We start from the raw sequence: 16870 nt of genomic DNA on the forward strand, positions 1-16870 counted from the left end.
ATTAATTAAATAAAAATAAAGGACAGATGTTGATTCAATTCATGTCTTTGTCCTGCTCAAAAATTGTGTACTCATATTTGTGTTCCTCTGCTACAACTGATGTCTGTTTTTTTAAACTGCAGTTAAACACAAACTTATTTATACTTCATCTAATCGCTACATAAAGGGAACACAGGGAAACTGACAGCCCTCTCAAATCACACAAAAATCAAAAATCATATTATTTTTGGTCAGGGAACTTCCTGTGTGATGACAAGCATATAAAAAAGCAATAAAAAGTACATGAATTCTCAGCAGAAATATTCTGATACCAACCTTTCACTCTGAAGCCCAAAACTTGATAAAATAGATAGCATTATTATGTTGTAATTAATGCCAGACAGCGATGTTAAGAAAAAAATACATAAATAAAAATGTGGCATTGACCTGCCAATAGAATTATTTCATTGTCGTACTGATTATTCAGCAATATTGCAGTTTCCCATGAACAGAATTTTTATTAAATCACCAAATTGAATTTGCTGATACAAATATCAAACATTGCTTTGAATGACAAAATATAAAATGTGTTTGATTTTTCTTGAAAAATATCTATAAAGATTTTCGCTGATGCTATTTCTAGCCGTCATAGAAAAATTCAGCCTTGCACACAAAGAAATCTTCATCTGTTCACTATGCTGTGGTAAACCCAGAGGGCTTAAGATATGCACAGATATTGTTTTGCGTGGTAACCATTCCTGATAGGCAATCAAGTCCGTGGCTTTTCACCGCAAATTAAGTGCGCGCAATTAAAATTCCTCCCTTATTAATTTCGAAGGCTACAAGGAACCTAATCAGAATTTCTGTTTGGTGGAATGGTGTCATTTTATGCTATTATGGCAGGTACCTGTGTTGTATTATTAATTAGCATTTGTTGACAAAGCAGTGCCCCCCCTTTGGGATGGAGTTCTGTTAACAGAGAAGGCTTTATTCTTGATCTTTCTACCGACGTATACTGTCATATGCCTGTTGAAAAAACACGCTTTGTGTTCAAATATTTAAGGCGCGTCAACATGGAGTAACACCTCAGCTAATGCGCGGCTGATGGAAGAGATTGTTTTGCATTTGTTAAGCAGTGTAAATTAATCGGTCAAATCTCAAAATCCCTTTGTAATTAGATCCACGAATCAGGAAAGAAATTAACAGGAAAATATGCTTAACACATCTCTGGGTTTTAAAAAAAAAAGTCTTTAATCTTTTTATAGCTCTGAATATTAAAGTATTAGAAGCCTTAGTTCTGTCTCTGTGTGCTTCATATAGAACTATATTGCCTTAAATTACACACTTCATCATATAAATATGTGCCAATAGACCATGTAACCACAGGTTAAGTGCAGTTAGTTAGCCTATGACAATTAATCAAATCTACCGATCTGAACCTCTGTGACTCCACTGTATTAACTGTCATTAAGAACCATAATTTGCTCATTTTTATGAGTAATGTAAGCCATGGTAAAATGTACAAAAGCTCTGTTTGAAAGATTTTTTTTTGTCCTAGCTTGACACCTAATCATAGCTTTTCCTGTCCCCTTTCAGCCATGTCAACAAAAAAAGAAAAAAAAAACATTTGACCAGAGAAGGACTGACTGCGTCACATTACTAGAGGACACAGAGTTTTCTATATCCATCCTCTTGTGTTGTGTGTAGCCTGATTTAATGTGAATGGGCTTGTACTGGGACTGCTCCAAGCAAACAAACAGACAGCCCCCAGCTCAAAGGGCACGCTATTCTCATTTCTGATGCATATTCATGCATGTAGCCTGTGAGCATGCTAAATTCACTGGACAGCAAGACCTCCCCCGCTCCTTCCTTCCTTTTTTCTTTTTTTTCGTTCTTCATTCCCTCCTTCCAATAATTGCAGTCTAAATGGATTTGGCCCTTCAATATATTCTATTGAGTCAGTATTGATGAGGTGCTGGTATAATCAAGTTCATTGACATGGATAATTGTTGGGCCCCTGTCAATGTGGGACAATGAATGTGTGTGTGCGTGCGCACGCGCGCATATGTGTGCATGTGTGTGTGTGTGTGTGTGTGTGTGTGTGTGTGTGTGTGTCTTTAGACATTGACTCTTCTCCTGCTCTCTCTCTCTCTCTCTCCCTCTCCCACACCGGCCTCCGCTGTGTCCCAGTCAGAACTCCCAGCATGCACCTGCGGCCAGGTGAGCGTCCTCGCGCGCGTGCGTTGCCGGGGGAAATACACACTCGGCCCCGTCCAGACGCGTGGCTCCGTCTTTCATCCCGCCACGGCTCCCCGTGCCAGATGTTCTCATACATCATCGTCCTCTTACCGCCGTGGTTCTGCTGGATGGCTACATTTTCTTACGAGCGCCTATCGTCTGCATAAAAGCGCCAAGCCTTCACGCGCGGGATGGATTTGTGGCGTGAGTTTCCAAAGTATTCAGGATGAAGAATTTGCGAAATTCAGTTGGGAAGCTTTCCTCATATTTTCTGGAGAGCACTGCCTTAAATAAGAAAGCGCTTTGAGAAAATTCTAAAAGGAGAAATATGTCAAATCGGTTTGTTATTTAAAAATAAACCTGCCAGCTGTCATCTATACCATCTTCGCAAATCATCATCAGATTTTATTTGTCCATAACATGTCCAAAAGGTACTTTTATTAATTTATTTTTTATTAACATCAGTTACCACCACTGGTAAGACCTGCAAGGGTAACAGACTAGCTTAACCAGGTTAACCAATGGAAAATTGGAAATGAAATAAAAAAAGCATTTCCTAGAACGTGTGTTGATTCAGTCAGTAGATCCGTGTCAGGCTGACTGTCTGAATTTCTCTCTGGCAGTGAGTAATGTCAGCCAGCGCTAAACCACTCATATATTTTGCTAACTAATCTGTTCTGTTGCAACAGCGAATCCCTGTCTATGGGAATGTGTGCCATTTCACATAATGACACTCCAGACGGCTGAGCCTTTTATGAGAAATGCCCTTAATTGTCTCTGATTTTACAAGACATATCTGTCAGGTTTATTTCGGAGCTGTTGTGGTGCAACATAAAGACAGCCATCCCATATATGTCAGCCGGGTGGATATAAAATTGTGAGAGACTTTGAGCAGGGGAGGAGGGGTTTGGGGAGGAGGGGTTGGGGGAGTGGGAGGGGGTGAGTCTATGAATACGGTAGCGAGCATGAATGAAGCCTTCAAATTGAAACTACAACTGCCTCTCTGATAACTGTTTATGCGGTAAACAAACGTATGATTGTTTTGAATAATGGTTCGTTGACCGGCTCGTTTGCGATCGTTTCTGACCCTTGGTCAAGGTGGATAGAGCACTCCGGGCTCCTCCTGGAGGTGATGTTGATTTGTTTTTTCCTCTTTCGTCTGAAGAGGTGGACCGGCGTACGGGCGAGGGAAGCGAAGGCAGCCGCCGCCTCTAGCCTAGCCACGCGGCTCGGCGGCGTTCGCTTGTGCCGTCGGGGGGGGGGGGGGGGGTGTTGGGCTCGGCGGTGCATGTGCAGGTGGATCCGGCAGGGGAGAACGGCAGCGGCAAACCCGCCGAAAAGCCCAGGTGGAATTGGAGCAAGCTGTTCTCGGCAGCATCCCCCCCCCCCCCCCTCCACCCCCTTCCACCCCCGCCCCCCCCCCCCCCCCCCCCCCACGCACCTCCTCCTCAGAGCTGTCAAACAGGCACCACTCATAATGAAGGGGAAAATATTTTATTCAGATTTATTAATTTGAAAATGAAGCATGCCTGTCGACAGAGGGACACTTCTTCTCAATCTGTCATCGTTGAACCACACGCCGCTGACACCGGGATTCATTTGTCTTGTCGTCCCTGACAGTCGGATTCTCCCGGCGCTCTTCCGAGAGGGATCGTCCTGGGATTTTTAAGGCGGATGAAACGCACGCCCGACAAGGAACAGCCTCTTTATTAATGCAAATTACCCCTGTAAAATGCTAGCAACAGCTACCGGGGCCCCAGATTCCTGCATCAGTCACATATTTCAGTCTCAATAAAAAAAAATAAATAAATAAATATAAATAAATATATCCTTGCCTGAATGTCTCCAGTTGGCTCACGGGCAGGACTGTCACTCTGGAGCTGTGACACTGAAAATGCTTCCCCGGCGAAGGCGCCAGACAGAAAATCCTCTTCCCTTCGCCAATACCCATAAGGTCTACCGGCGAGAGGTCATTTTCACAGGCCGCCACCATCTTCACGTGTAAACCAACGCGGCAAATTGTGCATAGATGGACTACCCCAATCGCAGGGGAAATTATTTCCCATGTTCCATGGGGATAAAGGGGAGTGAGAGGGGGTGAAAAAAAATCAGTAGTGCTGATGCTCGCGGTGGGTGAATGAGAGCGAATGAACGACTGCAGAAAAGAGAGAATATGGAAGAGAGACGCTGTGAAGGCATGCATATGTAATGTAGCTTTGTGGCGTTAGTCTGGCTTTTATTGATGTAATGCCACCGCTGTCGCTGCCTCGAAATGGGGTGTGAACTGACATTTTGTGGTTCGTCAACAAAGCACGGAGATGCCTGATCGAATCCCCGTTTTTCATTCCAGGAAGCTGATACTTCTCCGAGTCCAAAGTCATTTGTTTTATATGTACACAATGAACTGTTAGTGTTCTGATGGCTCAAAATCACCTTTCTGGCCACTACTGGGCATTACTGTGGTGAAACATAGAGACTGCGTGTGAAAGCTATCTTTATGATCTACCTCATTAATGCAACTCTAGACAAAATTACGTAGACACAACTATTGGCTTGGCAACATGACCGGATACATTTTTATTTGCAAACAAATTTACAGTAAACAATGTGTTTATTTTATTTTACTGGGGAGGATGGCAAGGTGCCCAGTATTGTGATATCATTATGCAGTGATGGAGAGAACACTGGCACTGGAAACATAATAATAATAATAATAATAATAATAATAATAATAACAATAATAATAATCAGTATTATTATTATGTATTTCTTGGTGCTCATTCCTTCAGTAAATTCCATCATGGCAAGAGGTTTCTCCTCTGGAGTTCTTTATCACCTTTGTCTGTAGGTGTCTTTCATGTTTTTTTTACTTGCAGGATATATGCAGGCACCTCAGGTACACGCATCCCTGTGTTGTTTTGCTCGTGGTGTGGAGGAACGGAGCGGGGGATTTACTGTTACGTACGAGCCCCCCCCCCCCCCCCCCTTGCTCGTCGCGGCCGCGTGAGCAGGGGGGGGGATGAGGGGATGGGGGGGGGGATGAGTTGTTGTTCTCCAGCCGCGTCCTCTGACATTTCGCTCTCCTCACCTGCTACCCCGGGGGCCCTGAGTGAAATGTGTTGTGACAGCCCCCCCCCCCCTCCCTCCCCCGCCGCGCCACCCTCGCCTCGCTGCCACCGCTCTCTCTGCCAGCCAGGTTCCCCTCCGCGCCGCGGTCACGCGGCCCCCAGACTGGCCCAGGGGCCTTTTCTGCGGAGGCTGGGCTGATCACCGAATTGGGGGCAGTGGTGGGGTGGGCGGGGGGGGGGTTGGGGGGGGGGGGGGGGGGGGGGGGTGGTCGTTGTCTCCCCTCCACTGCCGAGCTTCACAACTCGTACCACCGCGCTCCCACCTTAATAAAGCGACGGCGTGTGAGGTCATCAAAAGCTGCCAATCAGGGGCTTGGTGGGGGGGCTGGACGGAATGTGTCACGTTCGAGGTGAGCGCGGCCGGTCGCGGACGTGAGATGACGGCGACCTGTGAGATTTAAGGCGGGCTGGGTTTTTCGACCCCTGGCTGCCATGGGAACGCAATTGATCAGTTAATGAGTCATCCACTCTTTTCCAAGATGGCGGCTGGTGAAAGAAGACGGTAAAGGAGCATTTACTTGAGTGTTGAGCGAATGGCAGTGGTGTTTGTTGCTGTTCAGTCAGTGTTGGTGGAGGAGGGAACGAGGCGCGGCTATTATTTTAGGAATCCAGAATTCCATCCCAGGATTTCTGACTTACTTCTGCTGATCTATGAAGTCACTATCAAAAGCAATAGAAACAAGTTTGTCACATTAAAGATTATAACAAATAGCAAATGTTATAATTTATCAGTGACTGATTTACATAGACCTTTATAGACAGTTGAAGAAGCTGTATGTGTGTGTGGGTCTTTGTATGCTTGTGTGTAAGCATGCGTGTATCTGTGTGAGTGTGTGAGTGTGCCTGTCTGGGGGCATAAAGCTGTTTCTTTTCCAGGTAATATTGTCTTGTCTTAACCTCTTATGTGTAATGTAGTTTCTTTTACATTCCTTACACTAACAAGGAAAATACATTCCAGTAATACTATCCATTAGCAATTTACTATCCTATTACTAGACACGATATCTTAAAAAAGGAAGAAAATGTGCGTTGTAAGGCCAAAAGGACAATTTTGTAATGTACTTAATAAGCCTTAAAGGGACCAGTTAAAGTGTAAATTACACCATTGCATTTTATGCTCACACCATCATAACTTTGAACATTTGTTATTTATTGGAAACAGCTATGATAATATGAACTGGAGGCTTGAGGCCGTTTGTTATGAAAGTCGTATTCCGTCCGACTGTCCTTGCGTGTTCATTAACATCAGTATTAAAGAAGTGTGTGTGTGTGTGTGTGTGTGTGGTCCACATCCTCCCATTTTAAACACATCTTCTCTCCATCTCTCCCGCATCTTCCCCCCCTGAACAAGTGCCCACGCTCCCATTTACTTCATCAATTTCCTTCATAATTTTAAAAGCCCCATTTTTTTTTTTTTTTTACAGGGCTGTTTTCTTTCATATAGCAAATGGAGCCATAATTTAACGTTTTAATGCATGTTAATGTGTTGTTTAACCTTCTCACAACAATCAGCTGCCTCTAAAAGGTTAACCTTGAATTGGAGCCAAGGCGGGCTAAGCCACTGCAACACGTCGGCCTGGAAAAACATCTCCCTCTAATGGATCGGTGGTTGATTGCTTAGCCCATCTCCAGTTAGATGCTGTATATATTGAATAGGCATTAAAACGAACATTCCTCAATTTGTCTGCGCACGGCCACGGGGGGTCAATGGATCGCGGGGGCAATGAAATGCTGAGTCAAACGCGCTGCCTCCCGATCCGTCTTGGGTTTTGATTAAAGCTTAATTCTGACCGCGCTGCCTGGGCCGGTCGAATTCGACGCAAGTTTCGGGCTACGGGCCGCGGGCCGCGTCGGCCCCGGCTGCTTAGTGTCACTGTGACACGCGCGGGCCGGACGGACAAACCTCCCGGACTCGCGCTTCGGACAAGAGCGGCTGATCGTTCGCGGTTTGAACGTGGTCAAATGAAACGCTAATGTGCGACCCTTGAAATGTTTCGTTTTGTTTAATATTGTATGGCGTTGCTTTTACAGATGTTTTCCAGTATTTCTCAGAAGTGGTTAATGCACTTATTAGGAGCACCTTCCTGGAACGGAGAGATTAATCATGTATATTTTACAAAAACAGACCAAAAGATACAGAGCATGAATATAATGTAGATGTTTTCGTTTGATGCAGTTTGATATAGCAAATGAAAACATTTGACTGACTGACTGACTGACTGATTGACTGACTAACTAAATAACTATGCAAGCGCATTTGGAATCATCTGCTGTTCGGCTAGTAATGTACCACAACACAATTTTCAGCCGTCTTTCCTGGCAGGAATGTAGGCTTTTAGAGACCAAAATCCATTTTCCCTGTCCGTTTCTTCTCCGACGGCTGAGACTAGAAGATTTGTGTCATCTTTTTTTCCCTCAGAAGCTGTTATGTAGGGGTATGTAAGATTGTCTGTCAAGGGGTTAACACCGGGTCTAAATTTTAGGCCATATTATTCTGCTGGGAGACATTCATTCTGAACCCAGTCTGTGGCCTGTTTGAACTCCCCCTGGGGGAGCCAATGGGATAACGTGTTCTTGCCCCCGAGCTCCTGCTCTGATTGGATGAGAAGAGTCTGTTGTTCCTTGTAAACTCATTGAAACCAGGAGCCTCAGAGCCATATCCCAGGAAATGCAAGGAAATAACTTTGTTGCCTTCAGCTAGAGAATGTACTGAGAAAACAAAAACACTCCTGAAATTAAAATGCAAATGCTGCATCTTGTGACTGTTCGCTGAATTCATGGTGAGAAATGTATGCCTTATTGTAATAGGTTATATCTGAGTATCTGAGTAGTGTGATGTAGGGGATAGTGTACTCTTGGACCGTGCTTTATGAGTGTTTGGTAGAGCACATGGTCTTTGGGGAGAGGTGTTCACTTGGGTGAAACCTTTGATGTCACTGCCTGCAGCTCTGCAATATTTTATGCTTCCTGGGTAGAGCTTGCTATGACACAGAAGGCTCTGATTGGCTCTGAGGAAACCAAAATTCTGTAGTCAGTAACTTTTGAGAGACGCCCTTGCATGGACATGCTAATGCAGTCAAATTATTTCAGACAGAGGGTGTTGGCATTGTAGAACAAAGGGCCTAATACTGAATAAAAATCCCAGCTTTCTTGCAATCAGTAACGCTGAAAGGCATTCGTTAACCGAATAGTGGCCGTTGTTCATCCATTTCCCGCGTGTGGCATTTTGGGCCGCCGTGGATTTCCTCCGAGCTGTTCCTCCTCAGAACGTTGGCCCTGTTGTGCGGAAAACGGAGAGCTGTCACGGAAACATAATTAGCGGTACCAATAAACAGGGCTGTGATTGATGTGACAGGCCGCTCGTGGCGGCATCGCTGGACGTTCATTTTAAGCGGAAAGGGAGAGAATGTGCTGTGCTGATCCAAAGGGTCCAAAAAGTGCCAAAAAAGGAAACGGGGAGCTGCTTCCATCGGTCTCAACGTCAGTATAGTGTACAGCAGGAATGCTGTATTCTCTATTCTCTCTGGCACCATTGCTGAAATTGCTCTTGATACTTTCATGTCCTTATCTGAGAGTGCATTTCATCCAATTCGCATGATGGGTGATATCAGACCTATGATTTTGTTTTTGACTCGTATTCTGAAAGTGGCCAAACATGTTCAATATTGTATATCCTGGCTCAAAGCATTCTTCTGAAATCTGTACCAAACAATGCACGTTTGACTGAATTGAAAGGAAATTGACCCAATGCTCTCTCTCTCCCTCTTTTCCCCCTCTCTCTCTCTCTCTCTCTCCCTCTCGCTCTGCCCCTCTCTCTCTCGCTCTCTCTCTCTCTGACAGCGCTAAGCCTCCTCGTGCCTCCTCTATGCTGGAGCTCCACCTTTTCATCTTCTGCTTCTTTTTCAAGAGTGGAACACTGCCAGAGGCAAAAATATAAAAAAAAAATAACAGGAGAGAAAGAGAGAGAGCAAAATTTTGTCATGGCCGTTTGAAGTACTCCGCAAAATTCCTCAGCCTAAACACTGGAGCCAATCACGGTTGACGAATCGAGTGAAACTGTAGGTACTATGTGAACACGATTAAATCTCCTATTCATGTAGTCACATAGTTCATAAAAGAAGTTTAAACTTTCAAAGCCTCTAAAGGAATAATGTAAATTGTATTAGTAATGGAATGCAGATTAAAACTTGAAGGAACTCAAGTTATCCCACAGGAATTGGTGCATTTATTTCACACTGACAGCAAAAATGGTACTTGTGATAACTCGTAATAACTTCCATCTGAACCAGGTTCTTTTCCAAGATCCAAGTCTACTCTGCCGTTTCACAAAAATGCGTGCTATTTCATATTCTGGCTCCTGTATTCTGGGATATTAGTTTCTGTTTTTTTTAAATAAGTTTACAATTACTTTTGCATATTTACAAACGTAACACGGGGGCTCAGCTGTAGAAGCACAGCGAGTAATCGGAAATGGAACATGACACTTACATAGAGCAGAATTTCCTCTGCAAACTGTAAACTAGGATCAGGATTGCCATGTGCTTTACTTTCTTTGTATATATACTCCCAAAACACACACCCCATTTCATGCAGCAGCTTTCTGGGAATGGGCTAGAAATGTATGCTTAACTGTGTCGCCAGACCAAGCGCTCCAGACCCCCAGCATAATGGCTCTATTATACTATGAAAGCCCTGTGCATGCTTGAATGCCATTGAGTGACTATTATTAACAAGTAAGGAGATTAAACAATTTGACCCTTGGCTTTCAATTACCCATGATCCTTTTGACTTGTTCTTGTTTCTGAAAAATGTTGCCTTTAGAAGGTTCTCAGAAATTCCCCCCCCCCAAAACAAAAATCCACACAGGCTCCTAAACAATGGCCCCCCTGTTTTCCCACCGTTTGAACCGATTACACAGGAATTGGGAACAATCTGGAACATCAACAGGGCTGAAAGTGTAATCTGTTTCCTACACGAATAAAGACAATATAGGCTGGAGTACAGCTGCATGTGTGGTTTGCACCGCTTGCTTCCTCCGGCCATATTAAATTGCTGATTTGTATTGAAAAATTTGCAAAATGCTGGCAGCAGGATTCTTTTCATATATGAAAGCAATTATTTAATATTTATAAGCCTGCAAATTATGGTACGCTCTGGGATTTATTTGACTATCTAATTTTATTGGCCTTTTTTTTTTTTTTTTTTTAGTAATACAGATAGGGCAAAATGACATACATTTAAACAGCAAAACAATAGCATTCAGTTTCAACTCAGTCCAAATTTTTTCATGTTACTTCTTCCCTTCTGTGGATTGGCTGGGTTATGTCAGGTATGGTGTCATTTGGTGCAGTGGTGTCATAATGTGGTGTCATTCAGAAGAGTTTTAGTCACCATCTTCTCAGGTGACTGGTATAGACACCTGATTGAGGTTCTACCTGACTGGCCCTCCACAGGTCACACCTCTCTTTTCTTTTTCCCCCCCTCTTTTCTCTTCCTGACATGAGCTGTGAACATGTTTCAGCGGGGGACAGATGCATCCATCACTCATTCTATCGAATCATCAATTGATTGAGTTTGCCTAATCACTGCCGCCATGGGGACCAAATGGGTGCGGCTACAGACACGAACACAAACACAAACAAACACAAACAAACAGAAACAAATAAAGACCTGGAGGACAGATTGTATGATAGAGAGGTCTGGTGTTGCTGGAGTTGATTCTTATCATCACTTTCTAGGCCATACACACCTGTTATGAAATATTGGAAACTATATTAGAAAGCAGTACCACAACATGGGGCGTGAAAAATGTGATGTTTTAGCCTATGATATTGTTATATACTACTGTCTAATTCAAAGGTCTCTATAAGACTACAGACTTTTTTATATTTTGTTTTCCCAAAGAAGCCATAATAAAGATTCATATTTACTTTAAAGTTAGCATTTTAACATTTTTGTTTTTCTTAGATTGAACCTCCCCGATCGGTGATATAAATATCTTTGTCAGCTGGATATTCTATCTACTGTCCCACTAAAATTTAAACCTTAAAATCACTGGCTGTAGAGAGTTCTTGAAAATCTGTATGTAGTCATGTTTTTGAACTAACAGAGAAATAAAAAATCTGTTAAAATTAACAGTTCTTTGAAAAATAGAAATGCATCACAAAAGATGTGAAAGATGTGTGAGTTAGCATGAACCTCTAATTGTGCTCATTTTGAAACACGAGTAGATGATTCGGTACGTTTTCTTAATTTTTAGTTTGTGGTGGGGAATGGGCTCCCTTTGACGTGTCGCTCCAGATGGAAAGCCCAGCATTATGATCCACTGAACCAGACCAATTCTTTTATGACCTCCCTGGTCCCCCCCCTGTTTGAGGCCAAATGAGAAAAGCATTGATCAGTTTAACCAAAGGCGCACGGGGAGGAGGAGTGCTTTCTTCCAGCAGTGTAAATCCTGTATTGGTTAGTGTGACTGTGCTGGGGAGTATCGATACTGTTGAAACATCAATCCTGGTGTTAATGAGAAAAACAACCTATCTGTCAAGGTCCCAGACAAATACGGAGGACCTGCTCTGCATGTTTTTACAAGAGTGCCTCCATATTCACTCTCTTAGCATTACTCCATGGGTGTTACTTTTGATTTTATTTTGTTTAAAACAAAATACCTTGTACACTGTTTTTTCTTCTATTTTTCATTTTGTGAATATTTCAAAATAACTTTTCGTTTTTAAATGATTTGAAAATAATTTGGAGGCAGCCTTGTTTAGTCATTTCTGTTCATCACTTCGGTGCTGAATTTAATTTTATTTCACAGTAATAATATAATACATTAGTGCATCCCAGAGAAATACAACCCTTGTCCAGTGCTAGTGGTGGTTTGTGGTGGGTTGCTTTAATCTTTTTTTACAGTTACATTAAGATATTTTATTTAACTGGACCAAAAGCAAGGCCTGTTCAGTGCACTGTTTTTGTAGCATCTGTGAGAGCCAGCCATTCTGCTGAGAAATGTTCCCTTTATGATTTAACAACTGTAATAAAAATTCAAAATTCTTGTTTGCAAAATATTATGCTTGAAAATAATCAACACAGAGTTCCATAAAATAAGTGACTGTTCATTTCATATCAACCATGTTTTACTGGTCAGAAACGTGGAAATGACTAATATGCGTTAGAAGACTCACTTATTCAAAGTGAATTATTTCTGAACATTCAAAATACTTGCTCAGTTTTACAGGGTTATATTGGCATAGTGGTGAAGCGCTGTGCGCAAACAATATTCTACCTAGCATACAAAAATCTGAAAACCTCCAGTCCAGAGGGAAGCGAAACTTCACACGCCCTGCAGTCACTGCTCCGCAGAGCCGTTCATATAATGATATAATTATACCCTGACACTGCTCCTGGTCTCACTGGATTGGCCGGGTTGTGGAGCTCTGCTGTGATTGGGCCTCTGGAAATCTATTTCTAATGTGTCTGGGCAGGCAAAGTCAGTGGCGGTACATGGGTTTCCAGGAAGTGTTAACGACCACTGAGATTTTAATCATTAAATTGACCACGGGGCTCAACCAACGGCAGGCCTGATAGACTTGCCATAACATAATCTATAATTGGCTTTTTCAGTTGTGGTTCCTGATGGGAGCGAGGGTAATGTGGAAGGCCACAGTTGTTCTAATCGCCCCCATTCCAGCTCCAGTTCCAGCGGGCATTCCGCTGACTGGGAATACACAATGGGCATTCTAATGACTCTGGGAATACACAGTGGGTGTTCCGGTCCATCCAGGCACAATGGATATTCCAATGAATCTGGCCTCGCTGGGTGATCTCATGAATGTGGGCACAGTGGGTATTCCAGTGACTCTGGTCATAGTGGGCATTCACATGAATCCGGGCACAATGGGGTCTTGCATTTGCAATAAAAAGGGTCGGATGAGTAACTGGGCTGTTTGTACTCAGACACATCAACAGTGGTGTCAGAAGAACAAAACAACCCACTTTTATGTCCCTTCCTTTTAATACAAGCTCCTCCATAGGGACACATTGCTGCATAACTAACAAAAAAAAAACAGACTAAATTTCTGAAGCACCCTACATGAAAATGTTAGTCAATGGAGGGGAGTCTGGAGATTTTTGGGGGGGGGGGGGGGGAGTTTACAGAAATGAACGATGAATGTCAGCTTGTCAGCCTGTGTTGATCTTTTTTTTTCTAGCCGTTGGGAAGGAAAATGCAACAATGCTAATAATCTTATAACCAGTCATCACAGTAATGGCTACATGGATGATAATATCAGTAATTGCGGTCATTTTCAAACCTGTTTTCAGCAGGCGGCTTGGACATCCGAACAACATGGCCTGCTAAACCCCATAACAACCAAGACAGTGCGCACGGCAACAGCCCCAGTCCGATTACACTCATTGAATTAATTCAGAAAACTGAAATATTCTAAAAAGAAAAAATAAATAAAATTCAGTGATAGCATACATCCCAAGATGTTTCCCCGTATGAAAGGGAGCCCATGCTATATCCTCCAGTGTTATTAAAGAGCAGTCAAACTGAATAAGTGCCAGGAATGCTCTGTGGTTGCTTCCCTGCTGTCCTCATTGTGCAGGCCACAGGCCCCCATGCATCATTTGACCCGGCTCGCATGCTGCGTTTCACCGGCCCGGCGGAGCTAGTGTTTCAGCCACGGGAGCCGGGCAGAACCCGCGGAACAGCCGTATGGAACCAGCGGAACAGCCGCGTGGAACCAGCGGAAGAGCCGCGCGGAACCAGCAGAAGAGCCGCATGGAACCAGCGGAACAGCCGCGTGGAACCCGCAGAAGAGCCACTCACTTTCACCCCCTGTCCCGTTTATATTGCGCTGCCACACCCACACGAGAGAGAACTAAATAAAACAAGCCCTCCCAACCCCCCCCCCCCAAAAAAAAACCAAAGCAAAGCAAAGCAGAAAGAGTGGCAGCACGCTGTGGGCACACGCTGCAGTAAAGTGTTCTGTCAAATCAAGGGGGTGGGGGGGGGGGGTATGGGGGGGGGTGAGCGCAAATCCATTCGCATTCAGTCCATTATGAGAAATGACCTGAGGCAGCAAAGATGGAGTCCTGTCTTCGGCACCAAGTTATGTCCACTGATGCACTGCTGACTGCAACACTGTCAGCTCGGATCTGCTCAGAGCTGGCTCTAAAAAGGACCTACGGTGCTGGACAGAATATATACATTTATTACACTGGCTTTAGAAGGGGAGTAATAGCCTGTACATTGCTCGTGTGGCTGTCATAGCGAAACTGTTCACTTATAATTGTTGACTTATAATTCCAGCAAAACTTCATCCTTGATGAGACGGTGCATGTGGTTTGCCTCGATTCATAGCCTATCTGATCTAATAACACAACAATCTATTTTAAAACAAGACCTTACCACACTGTGTTATAAATGTAGGCTTTTGATGAATAAACTGCAATAATAACTATTTGTTAAATTGGACTACAGCGTAAATATACATTGTAAATATAAAAGGTACATAATGAAATATAATCGTTGTCTGTTGTAAATGAAATATTACAAGATACCAGGTTAGAATGTAAGGACTCCTTATCTTACAACGCTGATGTAATGCATTAAATTGATATTGAAATAAAAGCATTTTATCCCTTTAAATAAATGCCATGTTATGAGGGAGAGGGGCAGCAAAAGAACCCAGAGTGAGGTAGGCGGTTCCTTCTGTCACTCGTCATCCAATCATATATGCTATAGGGAGACGTGGAGGGCGGGGCCGGATTGCTCCTTCCACAGAGGTGCTACATCTGACAAGGCTGTTTGAAACCTCCTCGAATAACCATAACTGCATCGGATGGATCGCAGCAGGGAAGGGGAGGAGGGGGTGGTGGGGGGGAGATGTTGTGCTGTATCAAATTAACCCAGCCCCACATTGTGTTCAATTTACACCTGCTGGCCAACATAACCAAGAAAACGGTTGTTATTTGCTTCCTATTTTTTTTCCTGGGAGAAGAGGCCATTTGGTCATTTCGAGCAATCTTCTCCAGACTTCAAATCGGGGGCATTTTCTTTCTCACTCTACAAAGTCATCAGAGAGTATCGATTTGTTTGTGGCAATTGGTATTGACTGCTGCAGAGGCAGCTGTTGCTCTCTCCTTTTGGATTTAAAGGAACAGCATTGTTACATGATACATTGACGGTTTCAGTCCAACAAGATGCATTCAACAATTTATCAGATAAGTGGACAGGACACACACAGGACAAAACGCCAATTCTTGGTTAGAATAGAACAGTTGTGGAAAATACATCGCCTCACGAAAACGTTGTTGATATGAAATGGCAAGGAAGGTTTGATTTATATACTGTCAAAAGGGATATTTTCACATCCAATGTATTTTGCTACTTTGTCACCTCAATATGCACTTATGAGTTGGCTTTGCCCTTACAGGAGCACTGATGGTAATGGAAATCTTTCACAGAAACAAATATTGTTACCAAACATGAAAATCTCTTTTTTTTAAGAAGTAAAAACCATTTTCCTCAAACCCCCCATTCCCTCCACCCACGCCTCTGCCCCACACCAGAACAGTACCAAAGGCAAATGCAGGCCAAATTAAGCATCCTCATTATAAAAAACATACACAACTGTGTAAACCTTAAATCACACAAACATTTGTGCTTCCAACACAGTGCACGGACATCAAAGTGAAGATTTCAGTTGATTCTTGCTGACATCAGTGATGATTGCCTTACTGCGCACTTTGGCTGAGAGCTCTTTCTTCTAGGCAATGCGTCCGCTCTTTAGATGACATTGATTGTGCATGCGCCATCCTCTATTAGCTTTGACATCACAGTACTGGGCCGCAGACTAGGTAATAGCCTTTTTTTGCTTCATATTATTGGCTGAGAAACAAGTGGATGGTTGTAAAATGATTGTCCCCTTCAGTGATCAACGTGGGGATTTAATATTTGCCACAAATTTCCCAGGAATAATACTAATAACCAAATTAATCTAATCTACTTTGACACATTTAATTTACCTAAAATGTAGTATTAAAACCGCTGTGTAAAATGTGTTAAACTGTCTAGTTTTTCATGTGTTCCTTTTCAATATGAAAACGTTAAGAGCCTGGATTCTAAGCAGCCCTTTAACTTAATACATTATAGTGGCCATTACTACGTGGTTAATCCATCCTTTATATGGCAAGTACAGTATGATGTTATTTAAAAGAATACTCCTTTGTCCATTACAGTAGAATGGCAAAATAAATTACACTGAATAATTAATAAGCTGTTGCTGGCTTTACGGTTATTGAAGCGTTTGGAGTTTTGACCGTCTCTGTTCCCTGGCTCAATGACGCAAAACCGTTTGCAGCGAGATCATTTATCTCTGTATGCGGGCGCGTAAAGAGAGCTGGGAGTAAAGGGAGAGCAATTACGCTTCTGATAATCATGTGGTCATAAAATCTGTCTCTCTCGACCGGACCTGTGCAAAACACTCCAATTATAATTTTTTAATGGGCAAGAATAAACT

The sequence above is a fragment of the Anguilla anguilla genome, chromosome 6 (genome assembly GCF_013347855.1).
Source record: "Anguilla anguilla isolate fAngAng1 chromosome 6, fAngAng1.pri, whole genome shotgun sequence".
Classification (NCBI taxonomy): Eukaryota; Metazoa; Chordata; class Actinopteri; order Anguilliformes; family Anguillidae; genus Anguilla; species Anguilla anguilla.